General features: G+C 43.8%; 1 long non-coding RNA gene across 1 annotated transcript; it reads left to right on the forward strand.

Moving 5' to 3' along the window:
• Positions 1-5,581: 5,581 nt before the first annotated feature.
• Positions 5,582-25,804, forward strand: LOC309346528. Its single transcript, XR_014158672.1, has 3 exons — positions 5,582-5,769; positions 23,612-23,865; positions 25,561-25,804. It is a non-coding gene; the product is annotated as an uncharacterized lncRNA (long non-coding RNA).
• The last annotated feature ends 599 nt before the right edge of the window (positions 25,805-26,403 follow it).

Raw genomic sequence — 26,403 nt, forward strand, 5'->3', positions numbered from 1 at the left:
TACCCTCACTTGTGGTGGATCTAAACATGGGGGGGTCACTATTAATAAGCTGGAAATTAGATCGCTGTAACGAAAGAAAAAAAATCTCTATGGGAAATTGTGTTTTATAATTTCCTGCTCTCTAGCGCCATCTGGTGTTGCATGTTTATAGTGCATTCAAATCAGTGTTTCTTTACTGATGTAGCTGAGTCCCTAGTTTAGCCAGCCAGTCAAAGCTGTTCCCTGGGGTGTTGCTGCTGTTGCATGCTGGCAGCTTCCAGGAGCGACAGGTGAGAGCTGACTGCAGAGTTGGGACCAAAGGTGGGGACCAAAGGTGGACAAAGGTAGTACCAGTGGTTCTACCCTTCCGTTAGCACCCCAACAAGAATACATACGCTTCAGGTTACAGACTCCGCTAACCCGGAAATAGTACCTCGGGTTAAGAACTTTGCTTCATGATGAGAACAGAAATCGTGCACCAGAAATCATGATGAGAACAGAAATCGTGCAGCAGCAGGAGGCCCCACTAGCTAAAGTGGTGCTTCAGGTTAAGAACAGTTTGAGGTTAAGTATGGACCTGCGGAACGAATTAAGTACTTAACCTGAGGTACTATTGTACAGTTTCAGGTTAAGAACAGACCTCCAGAACGAATTAAGTACTTAACCCAAGGTACCACTGTATAGCAAGAAGAATACTGCAATAAAGTGCAGATAATGCAGAGGGCATCTGATGATGATCCCAATGCCTAGGCAGGCTGATGTGGAGGTGGGTTCACAATAATGACCTACATATGCAGAGATGCTTTAAGGATAGCAGAGATAAGGTTCATGGAGAACTTAGGGGAAGAGCTATAAGACTGCTAATATTAAGCCAAGACACTAGTAAAGGGACACCTGAAACAGGGAAGGACTGGTAGGGCATTTGCCTTGCATGTAGAAGATCCCCATCAGCATCTCCAGGCACGACTGGCAGAGAGCCCTGCCTGAACCTGGAGAGCTGCTGCCAGTCTGTGTAGACAATACTGGGCTAGATGGACCAATGGTCTGATTCAGTATAAGGCAGCTTGCTGTGTATGGCTGCTCCTTTCAGAAGTCAAATTAAGAAAATGTGAATAAAAATGAAGTAGAAGGGAGACCCTGTTGTTTTCCTATCCCACCCATGGTTTCGTGCTATTAAGAGCTCCAGTAAGGTAGATATTTATTATAGGCAGTGGACATATATTTTTCCAGCGTTCTCCAGATTGAGCTGAACTAACAGGCATGTTTTGTAGTTTCAAATGTTAATGAGGTTCGGCTTAACTTAACTCGACTCTATTATCTCTACATTTATAATCCATAAAGCACAAGAGTTTACATCCGCTACAGATTTACTGGGTAAACTGTCGTCATGAGCAATATCTTAATCCTATTAATTGCCATTTCCATGGATAAAAGTGCCATTTGCGTATCATATTTTTATTGGGAGCCTCATCAGTATTGTATGAGTAGCCATCAAAGAGCAGGAACTGTGCCAATAAAAAAGCATTTATTGCCGGCGCCAAAGTGTTGTTAAAACCAAAATTCAGTGCAGGTTATTCTCCGTTTTATGACTGTCACAAATGTAATTAGATTAGACGCAAGCTAGGATGCAGTTTATGTCATCTCCAGTGTCTGGGAGTTTTTTGACACACTTCCTAGGCTGAATCTGCATTTATTCCTCATGAAGACACTTCAGTTGGTCCAAAATGTCTCAGGGCATTTTGATAGGATCCCTAACTTGTCCAAAAGGGTGGGGGAGTGAGAGAGCATGAGAGAACGCAGCAAAGTGGACAAACTGCACCCTGTATTGAGTCAATACAGTACATAGCATTTTACATTGAAATATGGCACAATCCCTTATTATATGGGGTGGGTAGCCCAATTCCCTACAAACCATCTTGGAGAATAGATGGAGGAGGCCATCTTTGTTGTTCTACCACCCTCAGAAGCTAGGAAGATAGAGACATCCCAGGAGAGGGCCTTCTCTGTGGCAGCCCCTAAGTTTTGGAACTCTGCCCTCACAGAGGTCCATCTGGCACCTTCATTATACATTATGAATGCTGAAGACACCATGGCCTTTGACACCTGAGATGTATATTTTTAGGATCCACCTTATTCATATCATACCCTCCAACATTTCTCCAATGAAAATAGGGACGTCCCATTCCATAAATGAAAATTTTACTATTTATATCCCACACAGCCTACTGGGTTGCCCCTATACAGGGATTGCCTCCAGACAGCTTGGGAGTCAAATAACACCATTTCCTCCAGCATTTCTCCAATGAAAATAGGGACGTCCTAAGGAAAAGCAGGGCATACCGGGATCAAATCAGAAACCGGGACGGTTTCTCTAAATCAAGGACGTCCCTTGAAAATAGGGACCCTTGGAGAGTCTGTTATATGACTGTATAGTGTTTTGTCCTGTTTTTAATATTGTGTTTTAATTGTTGCAACCTGACCCTGGGACCTTGGGGTAAAGTGTGGGTAAATAATAACCATATTAATAATTATATTATTAGTAATAAAATGTTAATCATAACATACCCATGCTGTCCTCGTGGCACACCAGGATTTTGTATGACATGGATGAATTACAAATGTCTGCTCCATGCAAAGTCCACTATGCTTGTTTGTATGAAGGGGCCTTCATAACACATCCTTTGCATGCAGAAGGTTTCAGGTCCAGTCTCAAGCATAGGCAGGGAAGGAATCTGGTCTGAAGCCCTGGAACGCTTCTGCTAGATAATGTTGCTGGATGGACCAATGATATGACTCAGAATAAGACAGCTGAGCATGACTGCCTTGCCTACATGCATGCACACACATCGTTTTATTTGTATGTTGCCTTCCCATAATTCAAACCATGCTCAAGGTGGCTTACAACGCACACAAAAAGACAATTACAAATATAACAAAAGTATATCTAGAGAAAATGGGTAAAACAAACATCATTAGATGTGTTGCTAGATAAGTGTTTAATGGTTATTGCGTCTGTTTAAAAAACAATGAAAAATTGTGTATGTGTATATATATTTCTTTGACGGAAACTTCCTTTCTACCCAGTTTTGGAGCTGGGAAAGAATGTCCATAGTGCAATACTGTTGTTGAATGCAAGAATTCCACTGACCCCTCTCTTTGACTATCACAATAAAATAACTACAAGCCAGCTCTTCAGCTGGGGTTAAATGCCACGTGCTATTATGCACATTGACATCTGCACACCACCCAACAACATGCTTTAAAAACGGGGAAGGAGATGATTTGATGTGTTGACAATTTTGCTGTTAGCCCCTAATAGCAAATCATATTTTTAAAATTTGCTTTTATTGCTTCCCATGTCACAAAAAGAAAAAAAAAGAATAGAAGGCAGTGTTTTTAATACAATCTGCATAGAATGAATTCTGTCATGCATGAAATATTTCTCATTTACGAAGATTCATAAGAAGGGTCCCCCCTCCCTCCCCTTCTTGTCGGAAATAGGAGTGTTTTCATTGCAATACACATTACTGTCAGAAATTACGATTCTCTTCACTGAGTGCTTGCTTTTCTTATCATATTTCCTTGCAAATGGCCTACCTAGTTTATTATTTCCATGAAATATTCAAGCTTGCCAAAGCATGAAAGGAAATGTCAGTTTGGTTGCTAATGTTGTCAGATCCCAGAGACATGGAGGAGGCAAGTTTGGGCAAACCACGGGGCCAACTCTCCTTCTCCCTTGGTAAGCAAAATACCAGATTTGGACTGCAGCAGCTAGGATTGGCAGATGACATGTCATTGAATTATGATTCTAATTAGCAAGTTGATAATTAGGAGCAGAGGGCTTAGAGTCTTAGGGGAGTCACCTCTTTAGTGTTGCAAAGGACGGACAAAATCCACAAAGCATTTGGGTTGCATTCTGTTATTATGAGTTTATGTTTAGGAAGTTTGTCCTTAGCATGTCCCAGTAGTTGGGAAGGAAGGGGGTGAGGAAAGAGGCAGAAAAATATATATGCTGGGAATATGATTGGATGTTGTGAATAAAGATCTCAAGCATTATATTTGAATCTATTCCTCATAAGCAAAACAGGAAAAATAAAAACTGAGAAGGGGTAAATTTTTATAATAATAAATTTTTATTTATATCCCGCCCTCCCTGGCCAAAGCCGGGCTCAGAGTGGCTAACAACAAGTAAAAATAGCACAGTGTACATAAAATCACACAGTCAGTTAATTAAAATACATTCTAAAATCAATTCAGAATCAAATTAATGGCAACCATTGGGCTAGAGTTCTATGAGGATTACCGAAGGAGGAGGTCAGACTGTGCCTTGGCCAAAGGCCTGGTGGACAGCTCCATCTTGCAGGCCCTGCGGAAAGATGTCAAGTTCCGCAGGGCCCTAGTCTCTTGTGACAGAGCGTTCCACCAGATCGGGGCCACAGCTGAAAAAGCCCTGGCTCTGGTTGAGGCCAGCCTAACCTCCCTGTGGCCCGGGATCTCCAAGATGTTTTTATTTGAAGACTGTAAGGTCCTCCGTGGAGAGGCGGTCCTGTAGGTACGAGGGTCCTAGGCTGTATAGGGCTTTAAAGGTTAAAACCAGCACCTTAAACCTGACCCTGTACTCCACCGGGAGCCAGTGCAGCTGAAGTGTGGAAGGTCATCCTGACAACACCCATATCTACACTCACAAGGAGCATCCAAAAATAGGGACATGTGTGTGAGAGAGTATGTGTACACACACAATTTTGCCCAAGTAAATAGCAACCAGGACTATCTGTGTTTACTAGGCATGACGGCTATGCTTTACTTCCACAGCTGGAGGAAATAACTCTTCTGCTTACCAGCTTCTGGAAAACACAGGAGGGGAGAGTGTTCTTGTGCTTGGGTCCTGATTGCTGGTTTCCCACATGCATCTGGTTGGCCGCTGTGAGAACAAGATGCTAGACTACATGGGTTATTGGCCTGATCCAGCAGGCTCTTCTTATGTTCTAATGTTCAAAGGGAACATCCAGTGGAGCTGATTAGCAGGAGATGCAGGGCAGATGAGAGAAAATACTTCTTCATATAGTGCAGGAATGGGAAATCTTTGGTCCTCCACATGTTGCTGAACCACAGCTATAAGCATGGCCAATGGCTGGGGATGATGGGAGTTGTACAGCAACAACTGGAGGGACAAAAGTTCCCCGCATCTGACATAGTGCATTATGAACTTCTGGAATAGGTTTCCAGAATCACGACATCACAAGGTGTTGTGATTTCCCACCAGCTTAGTTGGTATATCAAATGGAATTTTCCAAATGTATGAAGGACAAAGCTATCAGTGGCTACTAGTCCTGTTGATTCTATGCAATTACTAGTAGGCAGGGTGCCTCTGAATACTGGGAAAGAGAAGGATATAGTTATTTTGTGTCATGACTCACCTGGGCAAGTCCTCGTTGTTGTAATATGCAATTACTGACTCACCCTTGCATGCATGAAAGGGTTAACTTGAGCCCTGAGCTCAAGTTACCAGAGTGGGTGTGGCTTGGCAGGCTCGCAGCAGTCTCTGTTCCCCCAATCCATTCCCCCACTTCTGAGTCTTTTACTCTTTGCACTTCCTGGAACAAGCCCTGAAAGTGAACTGAATCTTTCTAAAATGAGATTTTAAAGCCTGCATCTTTGCTAAACCAAAGGTTGCATGATCCTTTTGCAAGGAAACCAAGCACTTTTCTTTTTAAATCATTTGGAACCTTTTTCATCTTCATTTTACTGCCAGCAGATGAAGACTTGTTTGTTGTAATGTCTAGAAACTCTGTGAGTAAAGCAGTCGCTTATTTGCAAAGCTAAATGTCTGTGATTTATTCTAGTCTAAGTGTTTTATGTGGGGAATGTTTGTTTCAAGGTGGATGAGGGCAGATACAAATCTAACCAAGTCTAAATGTGTTTGGTAGCAATCACCGTTGTGCTTAGCTGTGCTATGAAAGTGTAAGAATCTCTCTTCCAAACCTATCTCTCCAATCACTTGTCAGAGGAATCTCTGGCCTTACAGCAAGATCCATCTGGGGGCAGGATCTTGCAAACAGACTGAGAAGAAGAAGAAGATGAAGAAGAAGAGTTTGGATTTGATATCCCGCTTTATCACTACCCTAAGGAGTCTCAAAGCGGCTAACATTCTCCTTTCCCTTCCTCTCCCATAACAAACACTCTGTGAGGTGAGTGGGGCTGAGAGACTTCAGAGAAGTGTGACTGGCCCAAGGTCACCCAGCAGCTGCATGTGGAGGAGCAGGGAAGCGAACCCGGTTCCCCAGATTATGAGTCCACCCCTCTTAACCACTACACCACACTGGCTCTCTGAGGAAAGATGTCTGAGGAGTCAGTGTCTGGACCCAGGGCCAGTTCAGCCTTTGACATCAAGGCCAAATGGTTCCCAAGTCTGAGGAAAAGGCAGTGCTTTAAAAATCAAGTGGAAAATCTTGACCTCATCCTGGCTTCTCACTCCCAGATGGAGCTTGATCCAGGACTTGGTGAAAGGCTGGGTCCTCCTGGTGCTCCTCTGCTGAGGACTCTTCTACCAGAGACATGACACAAGGACTCCAGAAGCTGCCCAAGGGTGTGAGTTGCTCAGACCAGCCCTGACTGTGTGCCAGGGATTGCAAACAGAAGGGCAAGAGCAATTACCTTGATGCTTTATTGTTAGATCACCCGCCCTCCTCAGTTTACCCCCGGATTATCCTTGTGTTCCTGCAGCTGATTGTCAACCAGTCAGTTCCTGCTTCTGTAAGAGATTTGCAAGTAGGCCCCTTGACAACACAACTCCTTATCTTGGTACAGGACATGCATGTGTTTCTGGGTCAGGAAGATAAAACATTTTTATCAAAACAGCATTCATTTAAGGATGCAATGTGGGCATCTGCTCCCAGCCTCCTCTAAACCAATTTGGTATTTTGTTGAAAAACTGTCATGAAGATCCAAAAAATGTGATTATGTATATCTTGGCAGGAAGGAGACCCACATATCTTTAGGAACTGCTTCACTTGCTGGGGCTGGGTAAGGCATCTGCTTCCAACAGCTTAATTTTTTTTTATCAATAATGTATGCAAAAAAAAAAAGACATGCCTAATTAACATCTCCAGTTAGCAACACAGCAAGAGTGTTGGTCCGTGTGCAATGACGTCCTTATAGTTTTCCCCAAGTGCAGGGACAAGAGTCTTGCATATTTCAGGGGGAACCAGGACTCATTTTTAAACTTAGGGAGCGGGCTTTAATGGAAAGAAATATGTGCCAATTAGAGCATAGCTGCCTGGCTCATTGCACAGATGGTTTCAAAGCATCCAGTCCGTGTAGTAGTCAGATAACGACTGCTTCAGCTTAGGTTTGTCTCCCACTAGGTTTGATGGTTGATCAGGCAGATGGCAGGATCAGTGCTCCTTCATCTCACAGCAGATCCTCGTCTTTTTGTTCCCATGCATATTGTGGTATCTTGAGGTGGTGTGCTCTCCTCAACTGGAGGTATTTGAGCAAAGGCTTAATGGCCACCTGCAAAAAGTATTAAGAACGTGATGAGTCAGTGGCCCATCTGGTCCAACATCCTGTTCTCACAGTGGCCAACCAGATGCCTGTGAGAAACATTCAAACAGATCCTGAGTTCAACAGCACTCTCCCCACTTCTAATTCCCAGAAACTGTGGAAATTCAGAAGCATTAATGCCTCCAACTGTGGAGGCAGAGCATAGCCTGTTAGGTTTCTGTTATGCCACTATGCAGTTCTTGGAGTCACAAGACTCTGTTTACATTCCAGACTGTTGGGAGTCACACGGGAGATGGATGTTGATGTTACTGGTTTCCTGTTTTCTTTGTTCCAGTTGCTCTCTGCCTTTCACAGAGAGAGGGTGTATATTCTTTTCTGTCTGCGTAGTTAGAAATAAATCATAGCGATGTAGCACACATTTCTCATCCTTCTGCTGCTGTTTGTATACTCTGCGTAATGGGAATGTGCCTGGAGCCTCATCAAAGGCTTAGGTCATTAATCACCATCGGAGGAGATTCCAAAGACTCGACCGGAGGAGCAGCTCGGTCGTGCGGAGATTCCGACATAGCCATCATGGCTCGTAGCCATCAATAGTCTTTCCCTCCATGAACTTGTCTAACCCTCTTTTAAAACCATCCATGTTAGGGGCCATACTGCCTCCTGGAGGGATGAGTTCCATAGCTGAACTATGTGCTGTGTGATGAAGTACTTCCTTTTCTCTGCCCAGAATCTGCCAACATTCAGTTTCATTGGCTGTCCATGAGTTCCAGTGTTGGGGGAGGGACTTTCCACTTTCTCCATACAATACATAATTGTACACACTTTGAACATGTCATCTCTTACTCAGGTTTTCTTTAAACTAAAAAAGTTGTGACCTTTCCTCAAAGTGAAGATACTCCATCTCCTGGATCATTTTGGTTTCCCTTTTCTGAACCTTCTTCCACCTCCACAATATCCTTTCTAAGGTGAGGCAGTACTTTGTGGTTTGCAAGATTCCTGCACTGAGTAGGAGACTAGACGAAATGTCCTCCCTGGGCACTTCCAACTCTAAAATTCTGGGATGGTGCTGGTACCCACATCCCTTTCTGCTCCCTTTCATTCTCCAGATCTCTTGGTCATTGCAAAGTATGCATGACAAATAGATCTGTTGTATCTATGCCAGGTTATCATCACCCCATCCCCCAAATTCATGCACCCATAAACATTTTTCTTCTTTATAGCACTTACAATAAGTTCCTTTCTTATTTCCAGTTTGCGGACAGACTAAAAAGTGAATTTAAGATTCAATTTCTATTACTTCTTTTGGAAGTTCTACTTGTTTTTAAAATAAAAATACCCCTATTACACAGATGTCAGCTCCTGTGATTTTGTACTAGAATCTGGAACATTGCATTTTCTCTCCGTCGGTCTCCATAACACACTTCCAGTGACAAAATGGTCTTGTCACTGATTGGATTTACCCAAGGAGAAGATCGTTCCACAAGATAATACCTTCCATAACCTGATGGGCTGCTCATTAGGGTTTCCCATCACGTTAGCAGGCACTGCCACCTTTGGATCAGAAATGAAATTTGATTCTAGCTTCAGATAATTACTTCTACCCTTGCCAGAAATTCATAGATCAAAGATCAGCAGCCAGACCATAGCAGAACCCCACCCCACCCTCATTCTTTAATTCTTCTCTGCATTTCATGCTTCCTGGCTGGCTCACGACTTTTGGAGTGCATGATTTATCTTATGCCTCATTCAGTTTTTGTTCTGTTTATTTACATATCCTACCTGTACTAACCTGCTTGACTAAATCTATGAATCGTTGTCATTGCTTTATTTTTGGGATTCCTGTGAAAGCTTCCCTGCCATCCCCGAAATGAATGGAGCATTGATGCTCAATGGTGGGCATCCTTTCTACAAGTTTTATTTAAATTATTATTATTATTATTATTATTATTATTATTATTATTATTATTATCTTGATCTAGTGTTTTACCATTCTTCCAAGCTTCAGTTTATGCTCACAACAGCCCTGACAAGTAGGCTAGTCTAAGGTAAGGCTATGTTGAGCTAACAGCGACTGGCCCAAAGCCAACCACTGAAATTCAGAGCTGAGCAGAAACCTGAACCTGGAATTGTAGGACATATCCAGGTATCAATGTCAAGTGCACAGTAGTTACCTGGGTCTTCTTTTCCCCTCTTTTTGAAGATGGGGACAACAGTTGCCTGCCTCCAGTCTGCTGGGACCTGATCTGTTCTCCAAGAATTCTCAAAGATCACAGACAAAGGCTCTGAGATTACATCCGCAAGCTCCTTTAGTGCCCTTGGATGCAGCTCATCAGGACCTGGAGATCTGAATTCATTTAAAGTAGCTAGGTCTTCCCTTACTACCTCTTTTCCTAACTTGGGCTGCAGCTCCCTTCTTACACCATTTATTCCAATATCACCAGGTTGGACATTCCTTTCCTGTTTAGTGAAGACGGAGACAAAGTCGGGGTTGAGTAGTTCCACCTTCTCTCTGTCATCCAATAGCATTTCTCCATCTTCTCCACGCAAGGGACCTAGTACTTGCTTGCTCTCCAGCTTGCTTCGAACATAGCTGAATAAACCTTTTAATATTATTTTTGACCTCTTTTGCAAGCCTGCGTTCATTTTGAGCTTAGGCCCACCTGACCTTTTCCCTTCAATTGTTGACTACTCATATGTACCCTTCCTTTGTAATTTCTCCTTTCTTCCATGTCTTATACATGACTTCATCAAGCCACAGAGCCCCTCCAGAAGGACTTTTGAATAGCAGGAAGCCTGGACTCCTTGGATTGGAATTTAATAAAAGAAATAAAGAAGAACCAATCAGTCTCAAATGTGTCTTTGGTAGTTTCACCATTCTAGATTTTTGCTTACGCTTGTCTGCCAATGCAGGTTCTACACTCTGTCGTACCATTTACACATTACGTCCCTCTGCAGCCTTCCAGTCAAGTGCTATTCCCATGCTTGTGACAGTCTGAAGGTGTCAGACAAGAGTCTTGCATGGAAGATCTTTATTTCGACCTTTGGAATTGGAAAGGAAGGTAAGCCCAGCCTCCACCCTGGTGCAAAAATCTCGGATATAATTGAAAACACAGTGAGTCAAACCCCCTGAACTTTGGGGCATTCCTACCAAAGATGTATCAGGGCCCAGATAGTCAATTCTGAGCAATGCACCACCTTCTGAAAGAGGAGACCCAGCAAAGAGGAAATTCTAGTCGATTATCACCTGCCATGATGAACCATCAGCTTCTCCCCACGTCTTCCGGTTGCTATAGAAACATGACTCATGCTTGTTTGTGTTTCTCCGGTAATCATAGAATCATAGAGTTGGAAGAGACCACAAGGGCCATCGAGCCCAACCCCCTGCCAAGCAGGAAACACCACCAGAGCACTCCTGACATATGGTTGTCAAGCCTCTGCTTAAAGACCTCCAAAGAAGGAGACTCCACCACACTCCTTGGCAGCTAATTCCACTGTCAAACAGCTCTTACTGTCAGGAAGTTCTTCCTAATGTTTAGGTGGAATCTTCTTTCTTGTAGTTTGGAACCATTGCTCCGTGTCCGCTTCTCTGGAGCAGCAGAAAACAACCTTTCTCCCTCCTCTATGTGACATCCTTTTATATATTTGAACATGACTATCATATCACCCCTTAACCTCCTCTTCTCCAGGCTAAACATGCCCAGCTCCCTTAGCCGTTCCTCATAAGGCATCGTTTCCAGGCCTTTGACCATTTTGGTTGCCCTCCTCTGGACACGTTCCAGTTTGTCAGTGTCTTTCTTGAACTGTGGTGCCCAGAACTGGACACAGTACTCCAGGTGAGGTTTGACCAGAGCAGAATACAGTGGCACTATTACTTCCCTTGATCTAGATGCTATACTCCTATTGATGCAGCCCAGAATTGCATTGGCTTTTTTAGCTGCCGCGTCACACTGTTGGCTCATGTCAAGTTTGTGGTCAACCAAGACACCTAGATCCTTTTCACATGTACTGCTCTCAAGCCAGGTGTCACCCATCTTGTATTTGTACCTGTCATTTTTTTTGCCCAAGTGCAATACTTTACATTTCTCCCTGTTCAAATTCATCTTGTTTGTTTTGGCCCAGTTCTCTAATCTGTCAAGCTCGTTTTGAAGTGTGATCCTGTCCTCTGGGGTGTTAGCCACCCCTCCCAGTTTGGTGTCATCTGCAAATTTGATCAGGATGCCCTTGAGTCCATCATCCAAGTCGTTGATAAAGATGTTGAATAAGACCGGGCCCAAGACAGAACCCTGTGGCACCCCACTAGTCACTCTTCTCCAGGATGAAGAGGAACCATTGATGAGCACCCTTTGGGTTCGGTCAGTCAGCCAGTTACAAATCCACTGAGTCGTAGCATAGTCAAGTCCGCATTTTACCAGCTTCTTTACAAGAATATCATGGGCCACCTTGTCAAATGCCTTGCTGAAATCAAGGTAGGCTACATCCACTGCGTTCCCTTCATCTACCAGGCTTGTAATTCTGTCAAAAAACGAGATCAGGTTAGTCTGACATGACTTATTTTTCAGAAATCCATGCTGACTATTGGTGATCACAGCATTCCTTTCTAGGTGCTCACAGACTGTTTGCTTAATGATCTGCTCCAGAATCTTCCCTGGTATTGATGTCAGACTGACTGGGCGGTAATTATTTGGGTCCTCTCTTTTCCCCTTTTTGAAAATAGGGACAACATTTGCCCTCCTCCAGTCTGCCGGGACTTCGCCTGTTCTCCAGGAATTCTCCAAGATGACTGCCAGTGGTTCTAAGATCACATCTGCCAGTTCTTTTAATACTCTTGGATGCAGTTCATCTGGCCCTGGAGACTTGAATACATCTAAACTAGCCAAGTATTCTTGTACTATCTCCTTAGTTATTCTGGGCTGTGTTTCCTCTGCTGAATCATTTGCTCCAAATTCTGCAGGTCGGGCATTGTTTTCTTTATCGGAGAAGACTGAGGCAAAGAAGGCATTGAGGAGTTCAGCCCTTTCTGTGTCCCCTGTTTGCATTTCACCATCTTCTCCTCTGAGTGACCCCACTGTTTCTTTGTTCTTCCTTTTGCTACGAACATACCCATAAAAGCCTTTTTTGTTGCTTTTAACCTCTCTAGCAAGCCTGAGTTCATTCTGTGCTTTAGCTTTTCTGACTTTGTGTCTACACGTGTTGGCTATTTGTTTGAATTCCTCTTTGGTGGTTTCCCCCCTTTTCCATTTTTTGTACACATCCTTTTTAAATCTTAACTCAGTTAAAAGTTCTTTAGATAGCCACCCTGGCTTCTTTAGGCACCTTCCATGTTTCCGTCTCATTGGTATTGCCTGAAGTTGTGCTTTTACTATCTCCCTCTTAACAAACTCCCAGCCATCATGAACTCCCTTTCCTTTTAGTATTACTGTCCATGGGATCTCACCCAGCACTTCCCTAAGTTTTATGAAGTCGGCTTTCTTAAAGTCAAGAAATTGAGTCCTAGTATGCTTGGCTGCTCCTTTCCGCTGTATAGTAAACTTCAGAAGAGCATGATCACTCGCACCGAATGATCCTTCCACTTCTACCCCACTAACCAGGTCATCAACATTGGTTAGGACCAGATCTAAAATGGCTGTTCCTCTTGTTGCTTCTCCCACTTTCTGGACAACAAAGTTGTCTGCAAGGCCAGTGAGGAATCTCTTGGCTCTTATGCTCTTGGCTGAGTTTGACATCCAGCAAATATCCGGGTAATTGAAGTCCCCCATTACTAGTATCTCCCTTCCTTTTGCATGCTTGGCCATTTGTTCCAGGAAGGCATCATCTATGTCCTCCGTTTGCCTTGGGGATCTATAGTAAACTCCCACAATGAGGTCACTGTTATTCTTCTCTCCCTTAATTTTGACCCAAATGCTCTCACTTTGGCTTTGAGGTTCTAAATCTTGGATCTCTTCACAGGTATACACATCCCTGACATATAACGCCACTCCTCCTCCTTTCTTGTCTGGTCTGTTTCTCTGAAATAGATTGTATCCCTCCATTATTACATTCCAGTCGTGGGACTTATCCCACCAGGTTTCAGTGATGCCTATTATGTCATATTTAGTTTGCTGTACCAAGAGCTCAAGCTCATCTTGTTTATTTCCCATGCTATGCGCATTAGTGTACAGACATTGAAGTCCATTAATCATTCCCCCGTGTCTCTTATTTAAGGATTTTTTCCTCCCACCACTAGGTCTGCTTGCTGTTTGCTCCATTTGGTCTATGACATTTGGATGATCATCTTCATCAATTGATAGACTCCTACCTTCAGGAGCACTGACTCCCTCCCCCACATTAGTCAGTTTAAAGCCCTCCTGATGAGGTTTCTGAGATTTGGGGCAAAAACATTCCTCCCAACCGTTGTGAGGTGCAGCCCATCGCTTGCCAGAAGTCCATCTTCAAGAAACTGCAGTCCGTGATCTAAGAATCCAAACCGTTCCTGTTTACACCATTTGCGAAGCCAGCTGTTCACTTCCGCTATTTTTCCCTCTCTCCCTGGGCCACGTCGTTCAACTGGGAGGACAGATGAGATGACAATTTGTGCATTTAATTGCTTCAATTTCCTGCCCAGAGCCTCATAGTCTCTTTTGATCTTCTGGAGGCTATTGCTTGCAGTGTCATTGGTTCCCACATGAACCAAGAGGAAGGGGTATTTGTCAGTGGGTTTTATGATTCCTTGCAGTCGTTCAGTTACATCTTGGATCTTAGCCCCAGGGAGACAGCACACTTCCCGAGACATCTTGTCAGGCCCACAGATCACTGCTTTTGTTCCCCTCAGTAGGGAATCCCCTATCACCACTACACGCCTCCTCTTAGGTTTGGTCGGGGTTCTTCCGTGAGCTGTCCGTTCCAAGGTCGCCTGCACATTCCCTGAGGACTGACTTTGCTGCTCGTCTTCATATACCTGATCGACTGTAATGAGGGAGAGATCCTCAAATGGAGTCTGCTCTTCGTCTTCCATGCTAGGGGAGAGGACCTCAAAGCAATTGTGTATTTCTAAACAATCAGAGCGACCCCTGGGCCTCCTACTTCTTTGAGTCACGTTTCTCCATATATCTGGCTCCTGTGTTGGTGAACTAGCCTCCTTCTCAGGGGAGTCCCCTGTCTCCTCCTTGGTGGAGACAGTGTGCTCTGTTACTTCCAAGAAGAGCTCCAGCTCTCTAATTCTTTGGAGCGTAGTTACACGTTCCTCCAGTTGCTGGACTTTGTCTTTTAAGAGGGCAATCAACATGCAACTGCTGCAGGTAAAGCTGCCTGCAACCTTTGGCAAGATGGCAAGCATTGCGCAGGAGCTGCAGGCGACTGCAGCTGTTCCCTCACTCTCCATCTTGAGAACGTGTCGTTGGGGTGGCTACAGCGGTCCTCCATCATAAGAAGCGTGCAGACAGGACAAATACCCCCCCCCAAAAAAACCCTAGGTCTCCCCCAACAAACGTTTGAGACTAGCTCCCCTAAATCTAAAAAATGGATCAAACTGTGCGCGCCGCTAGGCGCACGCCGCTGCCCTGCAAGCTCTGATAAGCTCCTCCCACAGCTAATCACCTGCCTCAACAGAAACCCTGCCCCCTCTGACCTTTGCACAGGGAGAGCAGCTAATCAGCCACAAAGAAACACACACACAAGAAAACCCTTTTAGCTCCTTCTTCAGCTGCTGCCCTGCAAGCTCCCCTACATTCTGGCTGTGCTCACACATTCGTTACCTGTGTTAATACTCCCTGTTGTGGTTTATGTAGTAGCAGGGGGGTTGGAAACTGCTCCCCCTCTCCCACATCTCTAATAGGGTCTAGCTTAGAGCTTCTGCCAAGCATCCGAGGGCTTGCTGTTTGACATTACTTTAGAAAATGCCGAGACAAGAATGGGGAAACCCAACGCAGTGTTGATTAAACACATGCCAGTGGAAGCAATGTTCAAGTAGTACCTGAAATGCCTGGTTGCTAGCGGAGTGGCTTGAGTTCTGGCTTCCTGCTGTTTCCAAGTGAAGGCTGCAGGTCTTAGGATTTTTGGAGAGTGCTACCACATGGGACGTAGGTGGCGCTGTGGTCTAAACCACAGAGCCTAGGGCTTGCCGATCGTACTGGCCACATGACCCAGAAGCTGTACACCGGCTCCCTCGGCCAGTAAAGTGAGATGAGCGCCGCAACCCCAGAATCACCCGTGACTGGAGCTAATGGCCAGGGGTCCCTTTACCTTTTACCACATAATACCTGTTCTGCATTTGTAAGAACTTAAGTCTTCTAGTGTGGCAGCATCTATACTTCAGAACTCCCTGCCTGTTAATGTCATGCAGACCCTTTCATTGTATTGCAAGTTTTAATCTGTTTTTAGTTTATTGTTATTTTAACTTTCTGGAAGTCTTAAATTATTGTTATGAATTCTTCTTGGTAATTTTATTGTTTATTGCATCATCTTTATTGTAAATTGCTGTGAGGCGCTTTTTTTACAATCAAGCAGTATATAAATTTTGTGAAATAAACAAATAAGTCTGAATTTGAGGCAGGGAACCTGTTTGCATCCCTGGGCCAGATCCTTACCAGGACTGGTCTTGTGGGCCATATCTGAGAGGTAGGCAGAGCCATCAACTCACTTGATGTCATTGGGAGGTCAGGTGTAAGGTACTCCTAAAACTAATGTTTGCCCCCTTCATTGAAGGTCCTGCAAAGTCCTACTAAAATGTAGGTGAGGAGCATTTGTTTAGCTGGTGTTTTCATGGAATACTGCCAAAATGATTTAACCCCCGCTTACAAGCTGATCAGTAGGGTTAAATTCTGCTGCTTTGGCTGTGCACCCCTGTTCCCTACTGAAAACAGGCACACACAGCCAAGGTAGGATTTAACCCTGCCCTTCTAAAGAAAGGAACTAGACAGCATGGTCTGTCTTAAGAATTAAACATAAGAACATAATGAGATGAGGCAGCCCAAACTCCAAATATTCTAGTGTTCCAAGTGCAGTCGCACCACAGAGTTGTATAACTGTATTATGATATCAATAGCTTTATTTTCAGTTCCGTTCCTAATGATCCCTAGCACGGAATGGAATTTGCCTTTTTTTCACAGCTGCCACACACTGGGTCAACATCTTCATCAAGCTGCCTGCTACAACCCCAAATATTTCTTTGAGAGTCGCTTGCATGCTCAGGATCTGATGGGGTGCATGCTTGTTAGGAAAGTGGAAAAATAAAATCCATATGGGGGTGGTTCTCCCCATCACATCCGATGACTAATCCATGTACCCTCCTGTTTCCCAGTGTGATGCAGCCTGCTTATTTCAGCTGAACAGCAATTTTACTGATTGCCAGGTTGTTCCAGAGGTGGTGGCCCATCTTGCATTTACAGACTGTTTTCTGGCAAAGGGCAATAATTTGGGGTTGAGCCTAAGCTGTAAGTTATAATTTGTTTCAAAGGAAGCTTTTCATCTAATAACCTCCATGCTCATACTCCAGCCCTTTCTCTCTCTTTTTATTACCCTCCTTGCTGTCTGGTGTTCTAAATTCAAACTGAAAGGATGTAGCATCTACCTATTATATTATTAGCATCAACAACAATAACTATAATGATACTTGAGAGACTGCCTTGTACACTCAGAAGATCGCTGCAGTCTGTGAAAGAGCTTGTTCTGCACATTCCACAGATTTCAGAAGCCCACTCCCTAACAACTTGGAGCAGGGCTTTTAGTGTGGCTGGCCCTGTTCTGTGGAATAGCATCCCTGTCAAGAAATGACAGACACCCACTAGCTGCACTTTCCAGAAAGATTTGGAGGACGTTTTTCTTCTGACAGGCTTTCTCAGACCCTCCAAGTTTCCCTATTTTCCAGGGACAACCCTGATTTAGAGAAGCCATCCTGGTTTCTGATTTGAACCCAGAATGTCCTGCTTTTCCTTAGGATGTCCCTATTTTCATTGGAAAAATGTTGGAGGGTATGGAGTTATCCGACCCCCGAGCCATCTGAAAGCAATCCTGTATAGGGAAGTTTCTTTGAAATGTTTTATTATGTTTTAATATATGTTGGAAGCTGCCCAGAGTGGCTGGGGCAACCCAGTAAGATGTGTGGAGTATAAATAGTAAGATTATCATTATGGTATCAGAAGTCCCTGTTTTCATCAGAGAAATGTTGGAGGGTATGCTTTCCCATGTGTCCAATCATTTGATACCACCCAGTTGCAAATGTTTTCTAAGCAGCTTACAAGTAAAATAAAAATAAAAATCAAACCATAGAAAATAAAAATAAAATCTAAAATCAGCAACAGGGTGAAAGCAGAATAAATCCATAGCATCATTACAACAAGTCTAGCAAGTACTAAAATATTTATGAATGGAAAAGCCAGGTGATCTTCTCTGGGGAGTGTGTTCCATTGCTGCAGGGCCAACACTAAAAAGGCCTTCTCTGTTCTAGCCACATAGTGGATTTCATTTTGACAGAGGTAACTGAATAAGGGCCTCAGAAGACAATATTAGGGCCTGGGTAAGTATATGTGGAATTACGGAACCTACATATGGGAATAACAACAGCAAACAGTGAGGTGGAATATGAAAGCTCTTTGCTTGCCATTGTTGGACCATGTTCCAGATAAGCATTTGGGCCAAGGACTTTAGAAAGAGATAGCCTTTTGATCTGAGTCTAGCTTGGCTTAATGACTTGCATACAAAATGACCCTTACCATCACCGATATCATTCCCCTGACTTTTGAGGTAATGAATACATTAATGATTTAGTGTTATGACTAATTAATTGCTTTAGTGACTTGGGAGAAATATGTCTGCATAGTTGCTGCCTTTGGGTTGTAGACATATTTCTCTCCATAAACATTTCCGTAGGTATACTGTTTCTGTGAAGAGCCTAGATTTAGAGGCATGAACATAGTCGATGTTGAGGGTAACCATTTACATGCAATGTCTAAAGCAGGCATTCCCAAACTTGACCCTCCAGCTGTTTTGGGACTACAACTCCCATCATCCCTAGCTAACAGGACCAATGGTCAGGGATGATGGGAATTGTAGTCCCCAAACAGCTGGAGGGCTGAGTTTAGGGGTGCCTGGTCTAAAGAGTCCCTGACAGGTGGCCATCCAACCACTGCTTGAAAACCTCCAAGGAAGAAGAGTTCACCTTCTGAGGGAGTCCGTTCCACTGTTAAATTGTTCTTACCACCAGAAAGTTCTTATTGTTGTTGTTTTTTGTCAGAATCTCAGTTTTTTGCAATTAGAATTCATTGGTTTGGGTCCTAGCCTCCGGAGCAGCAGAAAACAAGCTTGCTGCAGCTTCCATGTGATGGCCCTTCAGATATTTGATACGGTAGTCATCACCTCTCAGTCTTCTCTTCTCAAGGCTGAATATACCCAACTCCCTCAAGTTTCCCTCATAAGGCTTGATTTCCGGACCCTTTTATCTTCTTGGTCACCCTCCTCTGCACATATCAATACCCTTATTAAACTCTGGTGCCTAGAACTGGATGCAATACTCCAGGACCAAATTAATTCTAGTCTGTACTCCCTTCAAGAAGGTTTTGACAACTGGGCACCTCCATAGTAGGTGGGTTGTGTTTGTTTGTGGCTCTTTACAACTCCAGCAGTCATATGGGGATGTAACGCTCATGACAGCGCCCAGTAGGCCCAGAGGAGTATTTTCTGTTAGATGAACCTCAGTCTACTGTCAAATGCCTCTTTGACTTCCTGGCTACAAGTGCTTCCTTTTTGCTCTGGCTGCTTTTACTGATACCTACTCCTTTATTTTTTTAATGTTTCCTTTCTTTTTTAAAAAGTGGAGATGTGGAGGATTTGATTTGGTGCATTCTGCAAGCAAAACATGAGCTCTAGGACTGAACTATGGCTGTCCCCTAACTGGACAGTCTCCCTAAGGAAGCTTCGTGCGATCCTCTGGGACAAATAACCTGCTGTTGATAATTCCTAGTCAATAACTGGATATATGGTTTGAGAGATACACACACCGTATTTATTTGCCTCCCTGATGAAAAGGGTTATCATTTCATGTGTTTATCTGAGCAGAGAGCAATATGCTTTCCCCGATATCGTATCAGGTTTGCAATTTGCTATATATAATGCACGCGCAACAACTGTGTTAAAACAAATTCTGATGATTTTGCAAAATTGATGGTTTCCGTTGAGTTTAAGGAGCTGCTTTATCTCCCTTACTATCAGAGCTGTCTGTGCTTTATTTGCTTCTATGCTGCTTTCTGCAAGTTGAATGATGGTTTTAAGGGGTTGGGGGGAAAGGACTGTGTTCGCAATTCTTCCCGAGGATGCTCGAAGGTGCAGCAGAGATCAGGGTTTTGTTCTGTACAAACTCTAAATTAATTAGCTAAATACAAACTACCATCCAGAGAAGATTTGGAAATGGCAGACATTTAAGAAGCAATTGCTCCCCTGAGAATCCCAGCCTCTTGTTACTGCGAAGTCAAAGGAAGGTCTGCAGAAATGAAAACAGTGCCAGACTCTCTAGAGATATGACTGTAGAGATATTTAAAATTTGATGGTATTCTTCAGTCCCATGACACGTGGCCTGCTGTTAGCATGCCACAGCAATAACTGCCAGGATAGGCTCACTATTCTCCAGCGGCCTTGTAAGCATTTGGAGATGCAGAATAGTTTTGCTTCTCTTAATCCACTGCAGCTTCTGGGCCCAACCATAACGGCCTATTTACATTGCTCAGGGTGAGTGTCATTGCTTAAGCAGCCAAAACAGTGCCTTCCATGCACAAGAGGGTGGTATTGTGAGGCATGGCAAAAACACCAAAGTTTGCAGGAGTACCAAAAAGAATCTTGAGAACCACTAGGCACCTTACACTTAATTTTGTATTTTGCCTCCTTGTCTGATTTGCAATAGAGGTGGATACACACACACACACACACACGCCCATGCAAAACTCTTGCAGAAGGAATGGCTGAGCGGCCATAAAAGAGATCTGTAGGCTCAGCTTGCAAAGTTCAAAATGAACATTCACAGCGTTGCAATTGCTCTGGGTATAAAAATTTGTCCCTGACCCCATGCGGAGTTCTTCTGAGTCCCTCTGGCAGGAATTTATATTAATCATCATGATGGCTCCCTTTCCCTGTGTTTCAATTATAAGAGGGTGGTCTGTAAAGTCCTCGGCTGTCTAAAGTTACACTTCCCAGTTGATAGAGAATAATTACTTTTTATCGTTGGAAATGTTTCAGCTGATTGCAGCAGTCAATGTTCTTTTTCTTTGCCGGTGGGTTTTTAAGCCAAAGGGGGGCACAGGAGGTCACCTGCTGAAATACAGCTTCACATGCCAGTTTATTTTCAGCCTCCCTGTGGGTAGCAAAGGAGGCGAAGAAGCCATTCAAATGTTGCTTTTGGTGCCGCCATTTACGGTGATCACTTGGGATGCTGGTGAATACTGACGGAAATGGAAGCAGAAATTGCCAATGTGCACTTATTCATCCCATGTCCAGAATGGAAATCAGTCTAGTGAATACAAACAATGTGTATTCCCATTTGCATTGTGCTTTCATTGCATTGAAATGAATGGGATGAAAAACATATTGACAATGACCAGGTAACTTACATAGTTAATTACGTAAGTTATGCAATTTAGTCACAGAGGAATAATGTAGGTTTTGATGGAAGACAAACTGCAGTAGAATGGAAATAGCGCTGCATGCAATGAATGATCCCTAGTGATCGCACAGTATATTGAGTGTCTACCTTAGTTAGGGGGTGCTGGTGGGTGGGGTAACAGTAGCAATTTCCCCAGTGGTTCCCCTGAGCCTCCGCACCTGCCATTCCTAATCTCCTGAACCAGTCTAGGTTGTCTGGCTATCTAACCTAATTGCCTTCTCTTAACATGTCAAATACATTAGGAAACATGACAGAGAGACAACCAGTCCAGGCTACAAACACCATCAGGCATCTTGTGTGCCTATGCATGGATGCACTCTTGTGATTCATGTCAATGCTACTTCAGCCACCAGGTGGAGTGGTGAGCATTGACTGAGCTGTATTTGCCATGCGCTCTTCCCTACACCCCTAAATTAGCCTGGTGCAATGGAGGACACTGCCCCATCACCAATGTTAACTAGTAACCCAATTGGCTTCTGTATATCAAATAGAGACCACCACCTTTTCCTTCATCACAGGTATTCCATCCCCACTGTCTGTTTGCTTGATCCTGTGGTGCAGGTAGGTCATTTTAGACTCTGGACTTTATGGCTTAACCAAAGAGGGGAAGAGGTTCTCTGGGTGGTAATGTGTATTACTTGCCTTACTTTAAAATGTGGTAAGTCCTGCTTCATTTGGGGACCTTCCTGCTCACTGAGGTGGGCCCTGGGCTTCTGTCCTAAAGACCTGTCCTAGTGGCATTATTGGCAAGGCCATGGTTTCAAGGTAGCAGTTCAGTATACAGCAGCATTTACTGTGATTTTACAACCTCCCATTTTAAACTGCGCCCAGTTACAGGCACCACATATTAAGAAGGCTGTTGATAAACTGGAGTCTGTCCAGGGGAGGGTGGGATGGACCCATTCAAGTTCAGTATACCCCAGATCTCAGAGGGGATAGAAATAAGTCTATCCAATTTCCAGGTGGGTATTTAATGGAAAACCCATGAAAATCCACCTGGAAACACACATTTAAAAGACAATTGAAAATGCTTACATTATCTCTGTTCCCCCTTCCAGTCAGCCATAGTGGCAAGCATATGGGGCTTCTTGCCATCACATGGAACAAGTCTCCTTGGAGCAAGGAGACCTGATGGCATTCCATTGCTCCTGGGGGAATTGAACATAATAAAACCATGGCTGCCCCCATGTGATCTATATGTATCAATTGTTGTTGTGTTTAGTCGTTTAGTCGTGTCCGACTCTTCGTGACCCCATGGACCAGAGCACACCAGGCACTCCTGTCTTCCACTGCCTCCCGCAGTTTGGTCAAACTCATGTTTGTAACTTTGAGAACACTGTCCAACCATCTCGTCCTCTGTCGTCCCCTTCTCCTTGTGCCCTCCATCTTTCCCAACATCAGGGTCTTTTCCAGGGAGTCTTCTCTTCTCATGAGGTGGCCAAAGTATTGGAGTCTCAGCTTCACGATCTGTCCTTCCAGTGAGCATTCAGGGCTGATTTCCCTCAGAATGGAGAGGTTTGATCTTCTTGCAGTCCATGGGACTCTCAAGAGTCTCCTCCAGCACCATAATTCAAAAGCATCAATTCTTCAGCGATCAGCCTTCTTTATGGTCCAGCTCTCACTTCCATATGTATCAATAGGTGCAGTGAAAAGAAGCCCTGCACACTAGCTGCTCAGGCTGTGAGTAGCTGGATACACTCTTCCTGAAGTTCTGAAGGGAATTTTTGAAGAAGGGAAATAAAGGCAGCATGCAACCCTCAATCCCTCTCATAATGGAATTTGTGAGGTTGCAAATTCTGGAGTGGGGGAAGTTAGAATCCAGCTGCCAGTAAGATTTAATTTCCTACTTCTTCCATACTGCAAAGAACACCTGTCTGTGCTTGGATGGTGTCTCATTTTAGGGCGGCAAAGTGGTGCATCTCCCAGACAGATTGCATCCAGATGCCAGAACTAGCACACTTTGCAGATGAGTGTCCTCCTCCTCCGACTGCTGCTGCATTTTGCATTATTTTGTCTACAGCTGCCCCTCTGTTGTCCTTCGATCAAATTTTGCCACCTGCTGCTACTAACAACTGGATTTGCATGACACAAAGGCCGGGTCCCCAGCTGAGTGGCAATTGTTAACAAGGGATATTTAACCGAACTCCTTTGATAATAGACTCCACCTCCCTTTAAAAGATTATTGTAGTAATCTACTTTTCTCTCTTAGATGATAAACTTTTATTATAAGCAGTGTTCGACAAAACTTGAAGGCAGTCTCTGGTGACTCACTCTAACAGCAGCCATATGGAAGTATAATTTCAAAGTCCCACAGAACTCATTTAGTTTTATGCTGTGTTGGATTACATGTCAAAGTCATTGCTGTGCCATCTGCAAGATTTCTTACACTCTGAGTGGCTTTTCCTCTGGCTCCTACTATCAAGAGATGCATTCTTTACGTCGGGTTACCAAAATTAGAGTTCTTGTGGAAAAAATGTTCTACAACTTAATTTATGTCCTTGCCTTCAGTTCTGCAGACCGGATGTTAATTTTTACCTTAACAAATGGCAGAAGAGAAGCCTTCCCCAACCTAGTGCCCTCCAGATGTTTTGGTCCCCACTTCTCATCATACATTAAGTGATGTGAGAACCAGCTCTGATATTTGTGGTATACTGAAACCAGATGGAGGAGCCAACTTGGATTGCTATCAGTGGCTACCAGGCTCCTTTGCTATGTTCTACTTCCACTATCAGAGGCATCATACCTGTTGCTGGGAATCACAGGTGAGTCAAATGCTCTTGTGCACAGGTCCTGTTTGTGGGTTTTCCATATAGATATCTGGTTGACCACGGTGAGAACAGGATGCTGGACTAGATGGGCCATTAGCCTGACCCAAAAGGCTCTTCTTATATTCTTATGGCAGTTATCCTGAGTATTTGGAAGGTACTTTCCAGCCTTGGGACCACATTCCCATCTGGGAAATCTGGGGGCCACATGCAAGTGGTCGGTGTGACCAGGGCCAAAAGTAGGCAGCGCAATTAATGTAAAATTTACCTTTGTATAGTAGGCTAGTTTCAACACACTCACACACCCCTCTGTGTTCTCCAAGCAAGGAAGAAGCATGATCAGAGTTCAAGGAGACATTCCAGCCAGGAAAAAGCCCTCATGAAAGGTGCAAAGTGGAGCCAGTGATGGGTGTGGCCTGAATGAGTGGGAGTGGCCTGTTGAGAGTCCCATTGGCCAGTTAGAGAGGCTTAGCAGGCTGCAGGTGGCCCTGAGGTCCCCTACCCAGCCTTATAGCCTTTCCCATGCCAATATGAAAAGCAGCTACAGTGCTGGTGGGAGCAGCTGCTGAAAGGGAAGCCTGTGGAAGATGTCTGGTGTGAATGGTGGTTGTGTAAATAGATTTGCACCTCTGAATTGCAGCTTAAACCTGTTACAGATAGGTAGCCGTGTTGGTCTGCCATAGTCAAAACAAAATAAAAAAATTCCTTCCAGTAGCACCTTAAAGACCAACTAAGTTAGTTCTTGGTATGAGCTTTCATGTGCATGCACACTTCTTCAGATACACTTCTGAAGAAGTGTGCATGCACACGAAAGCTCATACCAAGAACTAACTTAGTTGGTCTTTAAGGTGCTACTGGAAGGAATTTTTTTATTTAGCTTAATCCTGGTTGCTTTATGATATGAAGGACTGTAGGAGAGAACTTACATCACACTTGTGTTTGTAGGATGAGGAAGGCCTGGGTAAGTGTCCATAGAGGCATTCAGCTGCCCACTGTTGGAAGCAACATGCTAGACCAGATGGCTCTAGGGTAACCCAGACAGTCAGTTCTTATTGTCTCCTTCCCCTGCAGCAGGTCACCTTACAGCTTAGGTAGTCTTCTTCCATCAGAAGAGCAGAACTTTCTCCTTCTCCTTTATCAACTGGATAGAACTGAAAATGACCAAGTGGAAAGAAGATTGTTGTGGTAGGGGAAAGATGCTGAATCAACAAGGGAAACAGACCATGGGGCTGTCTTGCATTTTAGGACTTTCATGTTGGTAATGTTTTATGCTAGATTTTTGAGATTGGTATTGTTTTATTATTTATTTGTATTTATGTTAGGGTTGTCATACATCCCCAAAAAAGCTCAACAACAAGTTTCCCAAAGAAAGCACAACTTTTTCTGTCCAGATTTTTATTTCTTGAAATATGGCAACCCTATTTTATGTATAAGCCTCTTGGAGGTTTACAAGAAATGTTAAAATGGTCAAGAAACAAAGTCTAAAACAATCCAAAACATTTAAAAATGGTTAAAAAACTTTTAAAAAACATGTCAGAACAAGTAAAAAAAAAAAATTTGTTGTTTTTGCTGAAACAAAAATGTTTTAAGCAGGAGCCAGAAAGAGTGAAGCAAAGGCCCATGCCTGGTGTCAATTGCCAGGGAGTTCCAAAGTGTATTACATTTGTATTTGTATTGTTTTAATTTTCTAAGGTACTGAGCATTGAATAAATTCAAATCAATGGGATGAACAACATAAATAAAAACAAAGACTCCTTTTTCTCATTCCAACTAAACATGCACATGCCGCAAGTGGGATACAGAGAAGAACAATGGAACTGGAGGGAAGGAAACCAGTCAGACAAAGCATCACTATATTGAACTGCAGTAGGCAGACATCTATTCAGTCGTGACAGGGAATCTGCAAATTCGGCAAAGCTTGAGTCAAATGTGGGCTAAACAAGTGAGTTTCTAACTTGATTTTGACAGAGCTATAAATCACTCTTACTGTAGTCTTTCTCTTGATTCTGCTTACCAAGCTTTTCATTTCATGGCCCTCATGCATCCTGCACAATTGTCTCTTTTAGCAGTAACAAGGTCACGGACAGAGGTGGCCATTTCTTCTAACCATTGGTATTGTCGTCTTTCTGAGGTTTTCCAAAGACCAAATGTTCATGGAGGTACATGATGCAGTCCTGTCATGGTGACTGGAGGGAAAACAAAAAAAAAGTGGGAGATGAGTTCAGCTTAGGTCCATGAACAGTTCCAAGTGGAGCTAGGAAAAGTTCAGGCTGGATAGAGGCACTCAAGACCAGGCATACAGGGTGTTGCTCCGGCAAAGTTCTGAATCCTATGTTGAGTTTAAATAGGCCATGGTTCTCTTCCTTCTGGGGAAGCTCTTGGTGTTTCAAGGGCCCTACTCAAACCTTCAGGTGTGGGCTCCAGTGATGAGGCTTCTAACAACATAAGAAGAGCCTGTTGGATCAGGTCAGTTGCCCATCTAGTACAGCATCCTGTTCTCATAGTGGCTAACCGGAAGCCTGTGGGAAGCCTGCA

This window comes from Podarcis erhardii (genome assembly GCF_964252035.2).
Source record: "Podarcis erhardii genome assembly, chromosome: 7".
NCBI lineage: Eukaryota > Metazoa > Chordata > Lepidosauria > Squamata > Lacertidae > Podarcis > Podarcis erhardii.